Raw genomic sequence first — 17,358 nt, 5'->3', positions numbered from 1 at the left:
GCGATAATGGCACAAAACTCCTGTCCGACCTGCCTGGCACATGTCCTCAATTTGGTGGTGCTGTGTTTCCTAAATATGGCTGCTGATAAAGGATGCATACACTATACTGTCACCATCTGAGGAGGCCCAAGGATGGTGAGCTGTGACAATGCATGCATCCGTGACACAATCCCTGTTGTGTTCCTGCTGGAGCAGACCCTGCATGGCCTTATGGACATGGTGTTTAAGGCAGAGCAGAGGAAAAGGAGGACTTCCTTTCCTCTCATGGCCCGCTTTATGCAGACACCATTCTTCCTACGTCACAGAACGCACAAGGGCAGAGGGAGGAGGAGGATTCTGGCAGTTTAGGAGGCATGGAAGCAGAGGAAGACATACATCAACCCTCAACAGATGGTTTTCCATCCCCAGAACCCTTGGGAGTAGTACGTGGCTGGTAGGAGGCAGTTCCAGATACTGTACTCCTAAGTGACCCTATGGAGTCTGCTTCTTATGCCTTCTCAAACTTGTGAGCACTAGCTAACCGGGCCCAATTTGGACATTTTCACTTCGGGGTGTACTCACTTTTGTTGCCAGCGGTTTAGACATTAATGGCTGTGTTGAGTTATTTTGAGGGGAGAGCAAATTTACACTGTTGTACAAGCTGTACACTCACTACTTTACATTGTAGCAAAGTGTAATTTCTTCAGTGTTGTCATATGAAAAGATAAAGAAATATTTACAAAAATGTGAGGGGTGTACTCACTTTTGTGAGATACTGTTTATATATCTCTAACATCCACCAGCTCCGTGATATCATCATGGAGGAGTGGAAGAGGACTCCAGTTGCAACCTGGGAAGCCCTGGTAAACTCCATGTCCAAGAGGGTTAAGGCAGTGCTGGAAAATCATGGTGGCCACCAAAATATTGACGTATTGAGCTCACTTTGGACATTTTCACTTAGGGGTGTACTCACTTTTGTTGCCAGCGGTTTAGACATTAATGGTTGCGTGTTGAGTTATTTTGAGGGGACAGCAAATTTACACTGTTATCCAACTTGTACACTCACTACTTTATTTTGTAGCAAAGTGTCATTTCTTCAGTTTGTCACATGAAAAGATATAATAAAAGATTTGCAATGTGAGGGGTGTACTCAATTTTGTTAGATACTGTGTATATATATATATATATATATATATATATATATATATATATATATATATATATATATATATATATGTATATATATATATATATATATATATATATATATACACACACACACACACATTTTTTTCTAAATATATATATATATATATATATATATATATATATATATATATTGTTTTCACTGGAGCTGAAATTTAAAGGGCACTCCTCCCAAAACTTGAGTATTAAACATGCTGACATTTTGTTTTATCTCTTGAGGACACTATTATTAAGATGTCTGCACTTGAGTTTCTGGGTCTGCAATTATTAGATGTGATGTCTACATTATTTTTCATTTTTTAGGCTTGCTTTATTTTCACCTGGTGATCCAGCCACTAGGTCTGTTGTTTTTCAGAAGCTATATTCCAGTTGTATACAAGAGACAAATCATTTAACACTGGCAGGGGAGCTTATAATGATCAGCATTTTTTATTTTTTATTTACGTAAAACCTTCATGATCAGTTACAGCAAAAGATCCTTCACCTATTCTTTAAGAAAAAAAAAACCCTGGATAAACTTACACTATATTACCAAAAGTATTGTGATGCCTGCCTTTACACACACACACACGTGAACTTTAATGGCATCCCAGTCTTAGTCCGTAGGGTTCAATATTAAGTTGGCACACCCTTTGCAGCTATAACAGCTTCAACTCTTCCAGGAAGGCTCCCCACAAGGTTTAGGAGTGTGTCTATGGGAATGTTTGACCATTCTTCCAGAAGCGCATTTGTGAGGTCAGGCACTGATGTTGGACGAGAGGGCCTGGCTCACAGTCTGCACTCTAATTCATCCCAAAGGCATTCTATCGGGTTGAGGTCAGGACTCTGTGCAGGCCAGTCAAGTTCCTCAACCCCAAACTCGCTCATCCATGTCTTTATGGATCTTGCTTATGCACTGGTGTGCAGTAATGTTGGAACAGGAAGGGGCCATCCCCAAACTGTTCCCACAAAGTTGGCAGCATGAATCCTCTACTGTGTGAGTTTGGGGCACCGCCTGCATGTGGTAAATAACGCTTTTTAACACACTGCACATTTTAATGTTTTGAAATGGTAAGTGATTGCGTTTTTGAAATTGCTAAATGTGACCAGGGTGCCAAGTATGGGTGAAAAAGCGCCAGCTAATAATCCATACCCTCAGGCAGCCAGGTCATGACAACTTTTTTTCCATCAAACAGCTTCAGCAGGATTGGGGATAAAGTATTTACGCAGGAAAATTATGCATACACGCACACACACACAAACATGTGCAGGCTATTTATTTAAACTAAAACTTGAAAGGTTGGGATACAATCCGAACATAAAAAAATATATCTAAATATATTTTAGGACCCAGTTCTGGGTCAAAATTGTAGTTCTTATATTATGATACAGTTTCTGGCCTAAAGCTGCAGGATACTGCATAGAGGAAAGTAAAGCACCAGTTGCAGAGCCTCTCTGATCTTATAGCCAGATGCTTGTGGTCTGCTCTGAATTAGAGGTACAGGATCAGAAGCAGAACAGCATGATAGAACAAAAACAAGCACTGGGCACCATCTGGCAAGAGTAAAGTTTGGTCGTGATGCTTCATCTACATGATGAGAGAATGTGCCATCACAGTTCCTCTTCCACAAATGTGGGCTTCATGTTCATGTCTTCTTGGCTCACTGCTGGTTGGAGGATGTCACACAACTCATACCACACAGAACCCCATGTTTCACCATCTCCTTAATCATCTCAGATCCTCTGCCCTTCCACTGAAGGATTTGCAGTATACTGACCACTTTCTGGAACCTCAGCCAGTCAACTCGTAGCCTATTAGCTCTCCAAGGGCATTCCAGCAGTACAGAAACTGAACTGTGTACCTGTAGCCAATAACAGCTATAAGTAAAGTACAACCAGTTTAGGTTCAATAAGTTTTCATTACACAAGGGCCATATAAAACTATCGGTTGTATATGGCCCTTGTGGTTCTTTGAGGCTACCACTCAATTTAGCAGATCACTCCTGAGGTTTACATCTATGGGGCCTAGCTTATATGGATTTTTGTATGCCGATATACCTTTAGGTAATCATAGGTGCCTACGGTTTTACAACAAAAAAAATGTTAAGGTTTATTTTATTAGAAACAACCAGTGCACCAACTCTGGTATTCAGTATTTCAATAGCCCTTTTTGTTTCAAACATTTTATTGGAGAACATAGTAAACAGGTAACAACAATTTGTAAACAGAGTGACAAGATGAGTACAATCCATATGCGCTAACAGTATAACGGCTACAATAACCATGGGTCAAACTTAGGAGAAGGTGGATCAGAGGCAACCAGGGGGGCTGTGGCTAGAGGTCTGCGACCGGCTTAGCCAACCCACAGGCACCCCATAAAGGGAACATTCTGTGCCCAAGTGGGGAGGCGCGGCCAAGCAGCAGGCGAAGCAAGGGCAAACAAAGCCCAGTAGCTCAGTAACACGTGAGAAGTGATAGATGGGTGTGATAATCCACATGGTTATCCAACTAGACGGGGGGAAACAGAGGTTACAATAAGTAAAACCAGTAACAGCAGGCTAAACCAGGGGGCCTGCAAGGTGCACTCTGTAGTTCTGGACAAGCTCTAACAGGTGTGTTGTTGGTGCCAGAACAAAAGTATGTGGAGAGGTGGAGCAGGGAAGTGGGGGGGGGGGGGTAGAGGGGGAGGTAGAGCAGAGAAAGAGGGGGAAGGGGGAAAGAAGGAAGGTTCGCCGGGGGGGGGGGTGGTCAAAGAACAGGAAGTAGTAACTGGTAAGCTTCAGATTAGTATCAGGGCAGCAGGAGGGAGTTGTCAAAGTTGAAGGGAAGGGAATTGTCAACCCAAGGCTGCCAGAGTCTGTCGAATTTGTCTATTTTATCTAAGAGAACAGAAATATAATGTAGAAAAATATCAGCGCTCAGACCTAAAAAACTAACTAACTTAAAGCAGCTGGACACTCAGGTTCAGAAACAAAACCCATAAAACAAAACATGGAGAAGACACAGTGCAGCGCTGAAAACAAAAAACTCTCATAACAATAACATGAAACAGTCCATAATAATAAAGTCCAAAGATCAGGTATAGGTCCAAATCAGACAGCCCTAAAATGTGCAGTGAAATGCTGATGGAGCCAAGTGCAGATAGAAGGAGATTGCTAAACCCTCCACCTTCCAAAGTGGCCTCTCACCTCAGATCAAAACATACAGGCAATATGGAAATCACATCCCCCAGGCAGAAGGCAAACCTCCAGACTCATAGGCTAAGACACTTCCGGGATACTTCTCCTCCGTGGTGATATGAGAGAAAAAAGATAACCCAATAGTGTAAACCTGATAGACTTTATTGAATATATGCAATGAAACAAATTGGCCTCTTACTGTGAGTAGCAAGGTAACAGCATAATAGCTCCGACGGGAGTAACAAGACCGGCTGGGTCCTCGCCGGGTTCCTCGGTATCAGCGGGTGACGTCAGACGCTTCCTCCTCCCCCCGCACGCGTATTGCCTCTGTGGGTGGAGGCTTCCCGCTGAGGAGCCCCGCACGCGTATCGCCTCTGTGGGTGGAGGCTGAGGAAGCCTCCACCCACGGAGGCAATACGCGTGCGGGGGGAGGAGGAAGCGTCTGACGTCACCCGCTGATACCGAGGAACCCGGCGAGGACCCAGCCGGTCTCGTTACTCTCGCCGGAGCTATTACGCTGTTACCTTGCTACTCACAGTAAGAGGCCAATTTGTTTCATTGCATATATTCAATAAAGTCTATCAGGTTTACACTATTGGGCTATCTTTTTTCTCTCATATCACCACGGAGGAGAAGTATCCTGGAACTGTCTTAGCCTATGAGTCTGGAGGTTTGCCTTCTGCCTGGGGGATGTGATTTCCATATTGCCTGTATGTTTTGATCTGAGGTGAGAGGCCACTTTGGAAGGTGGAGGGTTTAGCAATCTCCTTCTATCTGCACTTGGCTCCATCAGCATTTCACTGTACATTTTAGGGCTGTCTGATTTGGACCTATACCTGATCTTTGGACTTTATTATTATGGACTGTTTCATGTTATTGCTATGAGAGTTTTTTGTTTTCAGCGCTGCACTGTGTCTTCTCCATATCTAAGAGAACAGCCTCAATTTTGGCGTGAATCATGGCGGTGGTGACCTGCTGCTTGACCTCAGGCAAGGAGAGGTGCAGGGACTTCCATGCTCTTGCAATGGTTTGTTTGGCTGCCGTGGTGACTTGTAGGAATAGTTTGTGCTTAGATTTAGAAACAGGGTCAGGTTTCACATTGAGTAAAGCCAGGAGGGTATCGGGTGTGATTGATTCAGCCATCAAGGTCGAGAGGATTTGGAAGACAGCTTGCCAGAAGGCTTTTACTATTGGGCAAGACCACCAGATGTGCATGTGTGTGCCTGCCTCCAGGCAGCCTCGGTAGCATGTGGCAGGATGAGAGGGTAGGTATTTCGCAATACACAAGGGTACCAAGTACCACCACATCAGCACTTTGTAATTGGTTTCCAAGGCAACCATATTTTGGGAGGCCGCTTTTGTCGTGTGCCAGATCTTAGCCCAGTCCTCAATATCTAAAGAGGACCCCAGATCTTGTTCCCATTTAGCAGTATAAGTGGGAGGGTTGTTGTCAGGAGAGTCTGTGAGTCTGGAGTACAGCTGGGAAATGAGGCCCCGGTTGTGTGGGTCACGGTGGCAGGTATGCTCGAAAGCAGTCATGGTGGGCAGAGAAGAGTCGGTGCAGATGCATTTGGCATAAAAGTGTTTCAGTTGGAGATAACGGAAAATTTCAGAGCTCCGCAGGTGGTGGGACTCACAAAGCGTGGAGAAAGGTTTAATAGTGTTGGATGCTATCAAAGAGTGTGCTCGAAGTAGAACAGCTGACGTCCAGTTACAGAAGGACGAGGGGGATTCCCAGGCCGGGGGAAAGGATGGGTTGTGTAGAAAAGAGCAGCGGGTTGTGGGGTGATTGTAGTTTGAATTTGAATTTTAGGGCGTCCCAGAGACATAGGGAGTGGCACATGATGAGATTAGAGATGGACCTGCGGTCGGAGGGCGTAAGCCATAATAAGTTAGCAACAGAGAGAGGGTCGCATTAAACTGTTTCTAGGGATACCCAAAGGGGGACTTCGCTAGTGGCATGCCACTTGGGCAGCTGGGCCGCCTGGTAGTATTTGGTAAAGTGTGGGAGGCCTAGGCCGCCTCGGAGTTTGTGGAGAAAGAGTGTTCTGCGGGGTATTCTAGGTCTAGACTTGCCCCAGACATAGGTGAAGGTGCGTCGCTGAAGCTGGCGAAGATAGTAAGAGGGGACACTAATCGGGAGCACCCTGAAAAGATACAGTATTTTAGGCAGAATGGCCATCTTAGTGACAGTGATGCGTCCTATCCAGGCTAGAGGTATGGAGGACCAAGATGTCATCAAGTTCGTGAGATGATGGAGCATGGGGGAATAGTTTACCGAAAAAAGCTCCAGTGGGTCTGCTGTCAACTTAATCCCCAGGTAGGGTAGGGAGTGCTGCGCCCAGGAGAAGGGAAGCACCTTATGTAGTTGTGAAAGAAGAAAAGGGGGCAGAGAAACATTGAGAGCACACGACTTACCGGGGTTAACAGTCAAGCCTGAAAGGTGTGCGAACTGGGACAGGGTAGAGAGAAGGTTGGGTACCGAAATTAGAGGGGACTTAAGGAACAAGAGGATGTCGTCCGCGAAAAGACACAGTTTGTGGTGGAAACCACCAACTTGAAGTCCTTTAATGTCGGGATTGGCGCGGATTTTGTGTGCCAGGGGCTTTATTGCCAGTGCGAAGAGGAGGGGTGATAAAGGGCAGCCTTGCCTAGTGCCAGACCGAATAGGGAAGGGGGATGAGCGGAAGCCTGCGTAGCGGACAAACGCTGATGGGGAAGAATAGAGCGACGATATCCAAGAGAGAAAGTGAGGGCCAAAACCCCACCTGCGTAATACGGCTTGTAAGTAGGACCAGGAGAGGGAGTCAAATGCTTTTCTAATGTCAAGGGAGACAAAGCAGGCAGGGATGTTACGACGTCGTGCGAGATAGGTTAGGTGTATAGCCCTGCGAACGTTGTCCCCGGCTTGTCGGCAGGGAATGAAGCCGGTTTGGTCCTTATGGATCAGGGAGTCTATTATTGGGTTAAGGCGTGTAGACAGTATTTTGGCCATCACTTTGATGTCAATATTCAGAAGAGAGATTGGGCGATAATTGGACCAGGAGGTGTGTGTGTGGTTTGGGAATCATAGAGATGGCCGCTTCGAGGGAGTCTCGGCTAAACGCATGGCCTTTGAGTATTGAATTGAATGCATTGGAAAGCATGGGGGTCAGGAGTTCGGAGAAGCGTTTGTAGAAGAAAGCGGTGAAACCGTCTGGACCAGGTCGCTCCGTATGAATTTCCAGTTCCGAAATAGGCTGTTCCAAGGTTTCCCGGTGGGTATCAGACAGGACAGGTAAGGCAATATCGGAGAAAAACTCAGAGAGTTGGGAGGCAGTCAGGGTTTGGGAGGAGGAATAAAGCTTGGAGAGCTGGCGTCGGAATGTGTCCAGTATTTTGACCGGTTTGCTAGTGTGGGTCATGGGGGAGGTTTTCAAATGGATCGGTTTGTGGGTAACAGCGACATTACGTAGGGAGAGGGCGAGAAAAGTGTCCGGTTTATTAGCTTTGGAATAAAATGTATGACGAGTACGTCTGAGTTGTTTTTCGGCTGCGTCCGTAAGGAAGAGATTCAATTCCAGTGTAGCCTTGTCAAAAATTTGCTTATTTTCAGGGGTGGGGTGAGCTTGGAAGCTGTGGAGGGCTCGATTAAATGCAGAATCCAAGGTTTGATATGTGAGGCGGCGTTCTTTCTTGCGCCTGGATGCTAGGCTAATGAGAGTACCCCTGAGTACGGTCTTGTGCGCTTCCCATATCGTGAGTGGGGAAACATCAGTGGTGTTGAGCGATGTAGTCTTTGATCGCAGTTGCTATCTCTAATCTGTGAGAGGGATGGGCCAGCAAGGTATCATTCAAGACCCAGGAGAATGTGTGTTGTTTAGGGATTAGAGAATCAAAAGAGGAAACCACTGCATCGTGGTCAGATCAGGGAATAGGTACGATTGTCGAGGCTAGGAGGGAGGGGGAGGTGGCCACTGGAACAAGGATATGGTCTATACGTGAGAAGGTATTATGCAGGTGGGAGTAGAAAGTATATTGCCTCTTAGATGGGTTGTGTTCACGCCAAGTGTCAACAAGAGAGTGATTGTGGAGCAGTTGTTGGAAGGTGAGGCGGTGTGGGGATGGAGAAGCTGCGGCGGGAGACTTACCCAAGGACCGATATAAGACTTGGTTCAAGTCACCACAAAGGATGGTCGTACCCTTTTTGTGTTGTTCCACAACTTGAAGAAAATGTGTAAGGAAGGAGCCGGGATTGGTGTTGGGTGCGTAGTATGAGGCTAGGGTCACTTCCGTGTCTAGCAAGGTGCCAATAAGGATAAGGTACCTACCTTCAGGGTCCGCTATAGACGAATGGAGCGCAAATGGAGTAGTCCGGTGGAAGGCGATCAACACCCCTCTCTTCTTGACGGTAGCTGAGGCTGTGAAGAACTGAGGAAAGGAGGCAGTTAGGGGTATGTGTGGAAGAGAAATTAGTAAGCAGGCGACATGCACATCTAGCGAAGCCAGCGAGCGGCAGGCCTTGCGGCACTTCTGAGGAGAGTTGTGACCTTGGACATTAAGAGATAGAATATTCAGGGTGGCCATGGATTGATTGGGAGAAAGCAGCAAAATGGAGGAGGCAAGAGCATGAGCAGTGGAGCCCCCCGGCGAACAGGGGAAAGGGAGGGGGAAGATAGAGGTAGTAGAGAGGAGGGAGTACACAAAGGGGAGGGAGAGGAGGGAGACATAGACACTTTAACAAATAAAGGCATTCGCGTAAGCATAGAAATTAAAGAAAAACATTCCGTTCATGTAGGGGCTGACCCACTGCACGAAGGGAGGGAAATCACCTCAGGAAGTTTTCAAAAGGAGGGTTCCGAGGGAGGGTGGAGGCGGCAGTGACAACCGACCAGCGACACGACCGCCTAAAAAATAGCAGTAGACAAGATGTATGGTGGTGACCAGGGGAGGAAATAGGGTCCATCGGCATGGAGATAAAAAAAAAAAAAAGGGGGGGGGGGTGAAAAAATGAATAAAGGAGAGTTCCAGGTAGTCCGGAGTTCAATGAGGTGGGAGTTCACCGTGTGGTAGAGCTTCGGCATTGCTAGTGAGAATGTTGGAGAACAGGTGCAAGTTCCGTGAAAACAGGATCCAAGTGGATAAGCAGTAGGCTAAGGTGAGACGGCTATGTCTCGCATGGAAAAACTGGAGGTGCAGATAGACCAAGGGGTCCAGGAGGCATTCGATAGGCAGAGATTCAGTCCATAGAATCAGCTGGGGGTGGCAGCGGAGATACATAGCGACTCCTCTTCGGGGTGGTGGAAGTGGAGGAGGTTGGCTTCAGAGTGGATCTTGAAGCAGAGTGTCTGCGTTGCGGGAGGGGAGCAGGAGTGGATGGTGGCGAAAGCAAATGAAGATCTTGAAGGAGGTGCTGGAGTTCAGACGTGGTCTTGTAAGTCTATTTGCGGTCTTGGTGGGTAATGCGTACAGAGAATGGAAAACCCCAGGAATAAACAATATGGTACTGTTGGAGGGTTTGCAGCAGGGGTTTAAATTATCTGCGCTTTACGATGGTTGCTTTGCAGAGATCTGTGAAGAGTTGGTAATCATAACCCTGAAAGTGGAGTGATTCCTTATGTCTTGCGGCCTGCAGCAGCTGCTCCTTGGTTCTATGGTAATGCAATTTTGCTATTATGTCTCTGGGTGGGCCATCAGGTTTGCGCGGGGCCAGGGACCGGTTGACACGGTCCATTTCCAGGCGTTCCAGAGTGATTGAGGGGGAAAGCTCCTGGAAGAGGGCAGTGACAGTGGACTGTAGATCCATCACTGTCTCAGGTATCCCTCTAATCCTGATGTTAGAGCGTCTAGCCCTATTTTCTTAGTCCTCCAATTGGAGTTGTAGGGTCTGATTCTCCTCTCTGAGGGCTTCCAATTCCTTAGAGTGATTGGAAACACTCACCTCAAGGTCATCTGTTCTGAGTTCCAACTCGGCTGTGCGTTGGCCCAGTTCTCTGATCTCCCTGGTGAGCTTATCAGTTATTTGGTCAGATGTTTGCTTCAGGGCCTTTTGGAGGATAAGCTCAAAATGTTGGAGGAGACCGGAATGTGGGGGGTCATACGTACCGACCCCTTGGGTAGGCGGGATATCCGAGTCCATTCACCTTCGTTCGGGTGGAGCTGGGAGAACCGGGCGGTCCTGGAGGCGCCGGAGCTGGAGCCGGCGTGGGATATAAGCTCCAAGAATTTGGAGGAGGCCCGAACTAGGCCGTCCCTGATATTGCGGCTTTTAAGCTTTGATTTTGGGCCTCTCGAGACCATGATCAGGCGGTGGGTGATTGCGGGAGCCGATGGAGCAGGTGCGGGCAGGATAGGATGCGGCTGGCCACCGGTGCTGGCGGCGGTGTATCACTGGTGAGTGCGGAGCTCAGGCAGACATGTCCGTTCTGCTGAGCCCGCGCATGCGCACCCACGTGTTCACATACTTCTTATTACTTCCACGTATTCTTAAAGTGACACAGGGTCTGCGATGGGAGCAGGTGCCTCCCTTCTTCCCAGTAAAAAGAGGACCCTACAAGCAGGCTATAATGTAAAGCAGCACAGATAGGAAGCGTTTTGACTTTGTATGTGGGAGGTGGTAGCTTCACATGCAGAGCAGAGAGGTGCTGGTGGCAAGAGTCTGCAGAGTGTCAGTGGTGGTGGAGCAAACTGGGTGAAAAGGAGAAGTGCTCCTGTGGCTGCGGATCGGGAGTGGTGAGTCTCTGGGGGAGCCTGGATCAGGTTATGTGAGGGAAGGCTGGATCCAAGATGGCGGCCGGCCGCGGTAGGCCCGAGCCAGGATGTGAGGGGCCAAGCAATTATTTAATCCCCTGGTGGTGTTGGGGTACAGAGGGAGACCCAGAGGGCCTAATCCGTCCGGATGGAGGATGGATGGGCGCCCTGTCGGCAAGGCACTTACTAGAGCACGGTGGCGGCGGTCCCTGTGTAGGCCGCGGGTCAATCCGGCCTCCCGGAGTGAGAATAGTCACAGTGCCAGGTGTCTCCAGGGGTGCCCAGGCAGTGCGGATGATTTGGCCGAGGGATCACGGCTCCAGCAGCGCAGATGGCGATGGATATTAGCGCTGGCAGTCCGGAGCACTAAAGCAAGCGTCCGGCGCGGCTGACTTCCTTAATAGCCCTCTTTCATTTGTGTGGTATCCCTGCATATACACCAGTTTTAGGATTTGTTTTTGACATTATGGGATTATGTGTATTTTTTAGTTTAAGTAGATTCACATTATGTCACTTGAAGTTCTTTTTGATGGTTCCATTATGAATCTAATTTTCTGAAGTATCTCTACATAAAACATTTTTTATATTCTTATTTCTAGCTGTGGTCTGGGGACTGGCATACAGTCCTCACAGATCTTCGATTGATTGAATGATCTTTTAGTACAATTATTGTTTCCTAGATATGATCAGCCTGGCTATTTTTGTTTATTTTTCTTTTTTTAATTCCATTTCTAATTTTTTGTGTTTTTCATTCTATCAATTAATTATTTTGTATTCTTATTTTAAATTATTTAATTTATGTATTGTCTCTATTATTTGGGGTTTTTTTTGTTTGATTTCCTTTGCATTCTTATTTTCTTTTTCATAAATCTTTTAACACACACATTTTGCATTTTGAAATTCATATACAGTTGTTTATCTATTAATTATCATTATTTTATTTTTTTTGCCATTGACATTGCTTGGTTTTCAACTAGTAACACATTTTAACTGACATTTCTGTATCCTCTGTACATGTGATTACAATGTAACTTTTCTATCTTTTTTTTTTTTTTTTTTTTTAATGTAATCTTTAATTCAAAGATTTTTTATACAGAATAATAAAAGAAACTACACCAGACATGCAAGCAGTGCCACAAAAATATCAAGACAAATAACTGACCAGGAGCTAGATAAGTACATCAGCATAAGAATAACTGGAAGCAATGACATAAGCCTCCTCGGGGGCCAAGGTGGACCTATAGGCAGGTGCATTTCAGGGAACGGAATTGAGGAGTTTTGGGCATCCAATTCCTATAGCAGAAGTCTCTAGGCCCAGCAGCCAAGAGGGACCAGAAAGGTATATAGCGTCTAGCAAGGATGACCATATGAACATTCTCTACAGACTAGGGTACTAGTCTGGTTGTATCACATGGTGTAAAATACCCAGCTACTGTGTAGCATGCACTGCAGTATGGACGCATGAACAAAAACAGTACAAAAAAAGGAAAAACATTACACTAGAAAACAAATAAGAAAAGGAAAGAAAAACAACTTACAGTTGCTCAATTAGTATTGGGACACCACATGATAGGCATAAACAGCAAGTCTGACCTAATCATAGGCTAGCAAGGATATAGGTGCAAGTACTATGTAAAAGCAAATACAAAATGAGGAACTGGGAAGGAGAGGTCTTGGGTGGCAGTCACAATGTCAACGACTAAGGTTGGGAAAGCATCGGTGAGAGAGGCCCCTGATATATAGTGGATTCACGTAGCCCAATTAGCGTAAGACTTGCTATAGCAATCCTTACACTTAGCCTATTTGTCCTCCACCTCCATAACATTATTTACCATTTTAATCAGCACGACCTGGAGCCTGAGTTTTTTTTTTAAGTATATCGGGATTAAATGGCGTGCTGCGTTTGGAAGGTGTGGCAAGATGCATTTTCCAAAATGGCTAGTAGGAATGGAAAGCACATTAACTAGAAACTGCAGGGGGGAATCAGGAACGTCAATGTCAAATATCAGCTTAATTTAGGCTCTAATATCTTGCCAGAAGGGTCGTAACTTAGGACATTCCCACCAGACGTGGGGAAAAGTGCAGAGGTGGCCAGTGTCTCTCCAGCAAATGGGGCAGGGAGGGATAAATCTTAGCCAGTTTAGAGGGATTCTATACCAGTGGGTTAACAATTTAAAGCTATTTTCTTGCATTTGTGTGTCCACAGAGCTGGTGTGGGTTAAGCAGTACAGATGGTCAAGTTGGGTTTCTAAGAAGTTATACTGCAGGTCTCTCTCCCATTCCCGTATGTACAAAGTTTTCCCAGCGGCTCCTTCAATTAAAGCATTTTGTACAACACCAATATGGAGTGAGGTATTGGGACGTTCCCCATACAGAGCTATTCAAAATGCGTTAACATGGACAGTGGGCAAAGTTTAGGAGACAAGTGATGAACAAAATTAAGAAGCTGTCTTTACCGCCAGACATCCAATGGGAAACGCCCATACTGCTCTTGTAGGGAGTCAAGAGAGAGTAAACCCTGTTCCTGAACAAACCTACCACATCTCACCTCCCCATCCACTGCCCAAGACTTAAAAAAATAGAGAGATGCTCCCCGGGCTCAACCCAGGGGAAGCCTCCTAAGTAGGCAAGAGGGGAACAGGAGGTGACAACTGCCCCTGTTTGTTTAATGCATCCCACAGGTTTAGTGCATGGGTAGTAGTAGGGAAGGTGAACTCAACAAGCCCTCTGCATGTGCGTGCAAGCCATGGAGCATGAGACAAGCTACAGCCGGCCAAGAACTTCAACAGAGGGACCCAAAGTTTATCTTTGAAATAATAGTACAAATCTTAAATCCTCTGTAGTGCCATGGCCTCATAATAGCGGCGAATGGCTGGGATGCCCAGACCACCCGTCCGTTTAGGGCGCTTCAGGATATGGAATCCCAGATGGGGGCGTTGCTTATTCCAGATAAAGCATATAAAGAGGCTATTGAGGCTCAAAAAGAAGGAAATGGGCAGGAGAATTACCATCTGTAAATAGAAAAGGATCCTAGGCCAAATGTTCATATTCAGTATATTTATATTGCCCATCAAAGAGAATGAGGCCCAATCCAAATTGGTAAAGTCCATCCGTATGCTGTTAAGCAGTGAGGCATAATTACAGGAGTACAATTGAAAACAGTGATCCGGGAGGTGGACACCTAAATATTTCAAGGAGGTCTTGCACCAGGTAAAAGGAAACAAGGGACAGAAAGTGATGAAATTTTAGATTTGCTATAGCTGATGCTATATATGATATTGGTTAGGGATACCAAAGAGTCAGTCACATAGAACAATACATCATCTGCGCAGACGGAGAGTTTGTGTTCCACTGTGCCAATACAAATCCCTTTATGCTTGCATTTTGGCAGATTCTGCAAAGCAGGGGTTCAAGGGTGAGGGCAAATATAGACTGGACAGAGGGCAGCCCTGGCGTGTCCTGTTCCTGATAGGGAACGGATGAGAGAGGGCCCCATCCACCTTTACCTGTGCATCTGGAGAGTTATAAAGTGCTGATATCCAAAGATTATGTGCAGACAGAGGCCAAAGCAATTAAGGACTACGTGGATAAACTTTTTTTTATCTTTTATTTGTTGCCATTTGTATTCTTATTACCACAGGCTGCCAACGGACTCTTGGTTTTGGATTGTTTGCTTCCCTGATCACTTGGCATCAGAGGTGTTGTTCCATCTCCAATTTTCCTTCCATCCAGCATGCTAGCAGTTTATCTTGCCCCCCTTACCCTGTGCCTTGGAGCTTGTGGGGGGGATATTTAGATGACAGCAGGGAGCCCATGGGGATTAACTGAAGAGGAGGAGAAATGCTTGAAACATGTGTTGCGACCCCCAACTTGTACAGGAGACCACTGTCCTTTGAGCATTGTCCTCAGGATTGAGCAAACCGAGGGGGAGAAGAGACTTTTGGCACCCAGCCCAGCTCCTCGTCTGTCAGCCGGCCACACAGCGATCCGGACGCTGTGGCTGCTCATCCATCCTTTTCTTGTGACTGTGTTGTGTGCTGAGTGGCCTCTTTCTCCTGGTTTATATGCTCTTTCCCACATTACACTTTGTGAGAATATGTTGTTTTTATTAAAGCCCTTTATTAAAGATCTTTTTACTACACAAGAGGTCTGCGCTGTTTTGTCCTTTGCTATTGTTCTCTAAAATGGTAATTGCTTAATGTTAAAAGTAAAGTACTGTAAGGGCTTCTAAAAAATATATATATATATACTTACCTAGATAGATGCAGCATCGATCTGATGCTGCATCTGTCCTTCACCAACTCAAAGACTGAAAACCAAATGATCAAAGACCGCTGATCGCTCAGTTCTCAGCCTTCAGTGAACAGAGAGCCTGTAAATGTCAGTCACCAGCAATCTGCTCTGCCGCTCGAGTGCTCACTGAAGCACTGGGCTGTAGAAGGGCGGGAGTGGCTGGCTCAGCCTCTTAGCGGATTGCTGGGAGGCTGAGCCAGCTGCCAGTCCAGGCATCTGGGTTGATCCCGATTGTATGGTTGGGATCAATTCAGAGCCTTGACTGACTCTGTGTTGTCAGCTGACAGCAGACTTAAGCAGGCTTTCTGCTGTCAGCAGAAAATGGGTCATGGAAATGCAGAACGAACTGCACGCCTGTGATCCCCAGGAGAAGTATAGCCAAAATAGCTTTTTCTATACTTATACTTTAAGGAAAGCAACAACCTTTGCTTGTGGTGAAAGGTTTTGAAAGTTTATTTAACAGAGAAGAGTTACGAAGTAAAAATAAATATAACTACTTGCCTACCACAATACGTATATATACGTTGCAGTTTGCAATTGGTTTACCAGGATTATGGCTAAAGCAATAAGCCATAACCCCGGTATTTTTTTTTCCTCACAAACTTGATCTGAGCAGCTCCTTAGCCATTGAATCCCTCCTTCCCGCCACTCGCTGGTGTTTCTAGGGCTTACCATTTCCACCGGCGCTCCCTAGATACGATACAAGAGTGAGGCCGGCTGCTTACAGAGGCAATGAGAGACTAGATCCGGGGTCCTCAATAGGCGGACTCCGGGCCGCGTCCGGACCCACACATGCCTAAATCTGGACCACCGAACCGGTCTCCTTCCTTCTGTCATCAGCGGGGGGCAGAATGGAGAGGATCGGAGTGGCTGTGTCTTACACTGGCAGCGCCGCACGATTACAAAAAGCCAAGTTCTTCTGCTTACCCGGCGGAGAGGCTGTCATACGAAGTCCCGCCTCCTGGACCGGCTCCTACCTATGATAGACAGAACACCGGTGACGTTTATCATAGGAGCCGTCCAGGAGGCGGGACTTCGTATGACAGCCTCTCCGCCGGGTAAGCAGAAGAACTTGACTTTTTGTAATCATGCGGCGCTGCCAGTGTAAGACACAGCCACTCTGATCCTCTCCATTCTGCCCCCCGCTGAGGACTTGGCTTTTTGTAATCATGCGGCGCTCTAATCTGCATTGGTCACTCTGCATTAATGGGGGCACACACACTGGTCACTCTGCATTAATGGGGCACACACACACTGGTCACTCTGCATTAATAGGGGCACACACACTGGTCACTCTGCATTAATGGGGGCACACTAGTCACTCTGCATTAATGGGGGCACTGGTCACTCTGCATTGGATGGGGGCAAGTTTTGGGGAATGCCTTTTTTTGTTGTTGGCGTTCTGTATTTGGAATTTGACGGTCACTTTTCCGGACCTCGGACTGAATGGAAAATTGGTAAGTGGACCTTTCAAGTTTACATTTGAGTACCCCTGGACTAGATTGTCTAAAGAGAACCTGGCATCCCTATTTCTATTACAAGGGATGTTTACATTCCTTGTAATAGAAAAAAAAGTAACAAAAAAAATGAATAAATAAAGGGACAGTGTAAAAAAATAAATAAATAAAAAAAAAATCCCTCCGTGCTCGCACGCAGAAGCGTACGCCTACATAAGTCATGCACGCATATGTAAACAGTGTTCGCAGCACACATGTGAGGTATCGCCACAAGCGTTAGAGCAAGAGCATTAATTCTAGCACTATACTTCCTCTGTAACTCTAAACAGGTAACCTGTAGAATTTTTTAAAAGAGTCACCTATGGAGATTTTTACGCACAGTAGTTTACCGCCATTCCACGAGTGTGCGCAATTTTAAAGCATGACATGTTAAATATCTATTTACTCAGCATAACATCATCTTTCATATTAAACACAAAATAATTGGTGTATATATTGTTTGTTCTAATTTATTAAAATGTATTTTTTCAGAAAAA

This window comes from Pelophylax lessonae (genome assembly GCF_965119305.1).
Source record: "Pelophylax lessonae genome assembly, chromosome: 2".
Taxonomy (NCBI): Eukaryota; Metazoa; Chordata; class Amphibia; order Anura; family Ranidae; genus Pelophylax; species Pelophylax lessonae.
The sequence above is the reverse complement of the archived record's forward strand: the minus strand, read 5'-3'. Positions refer to the sequence as shown.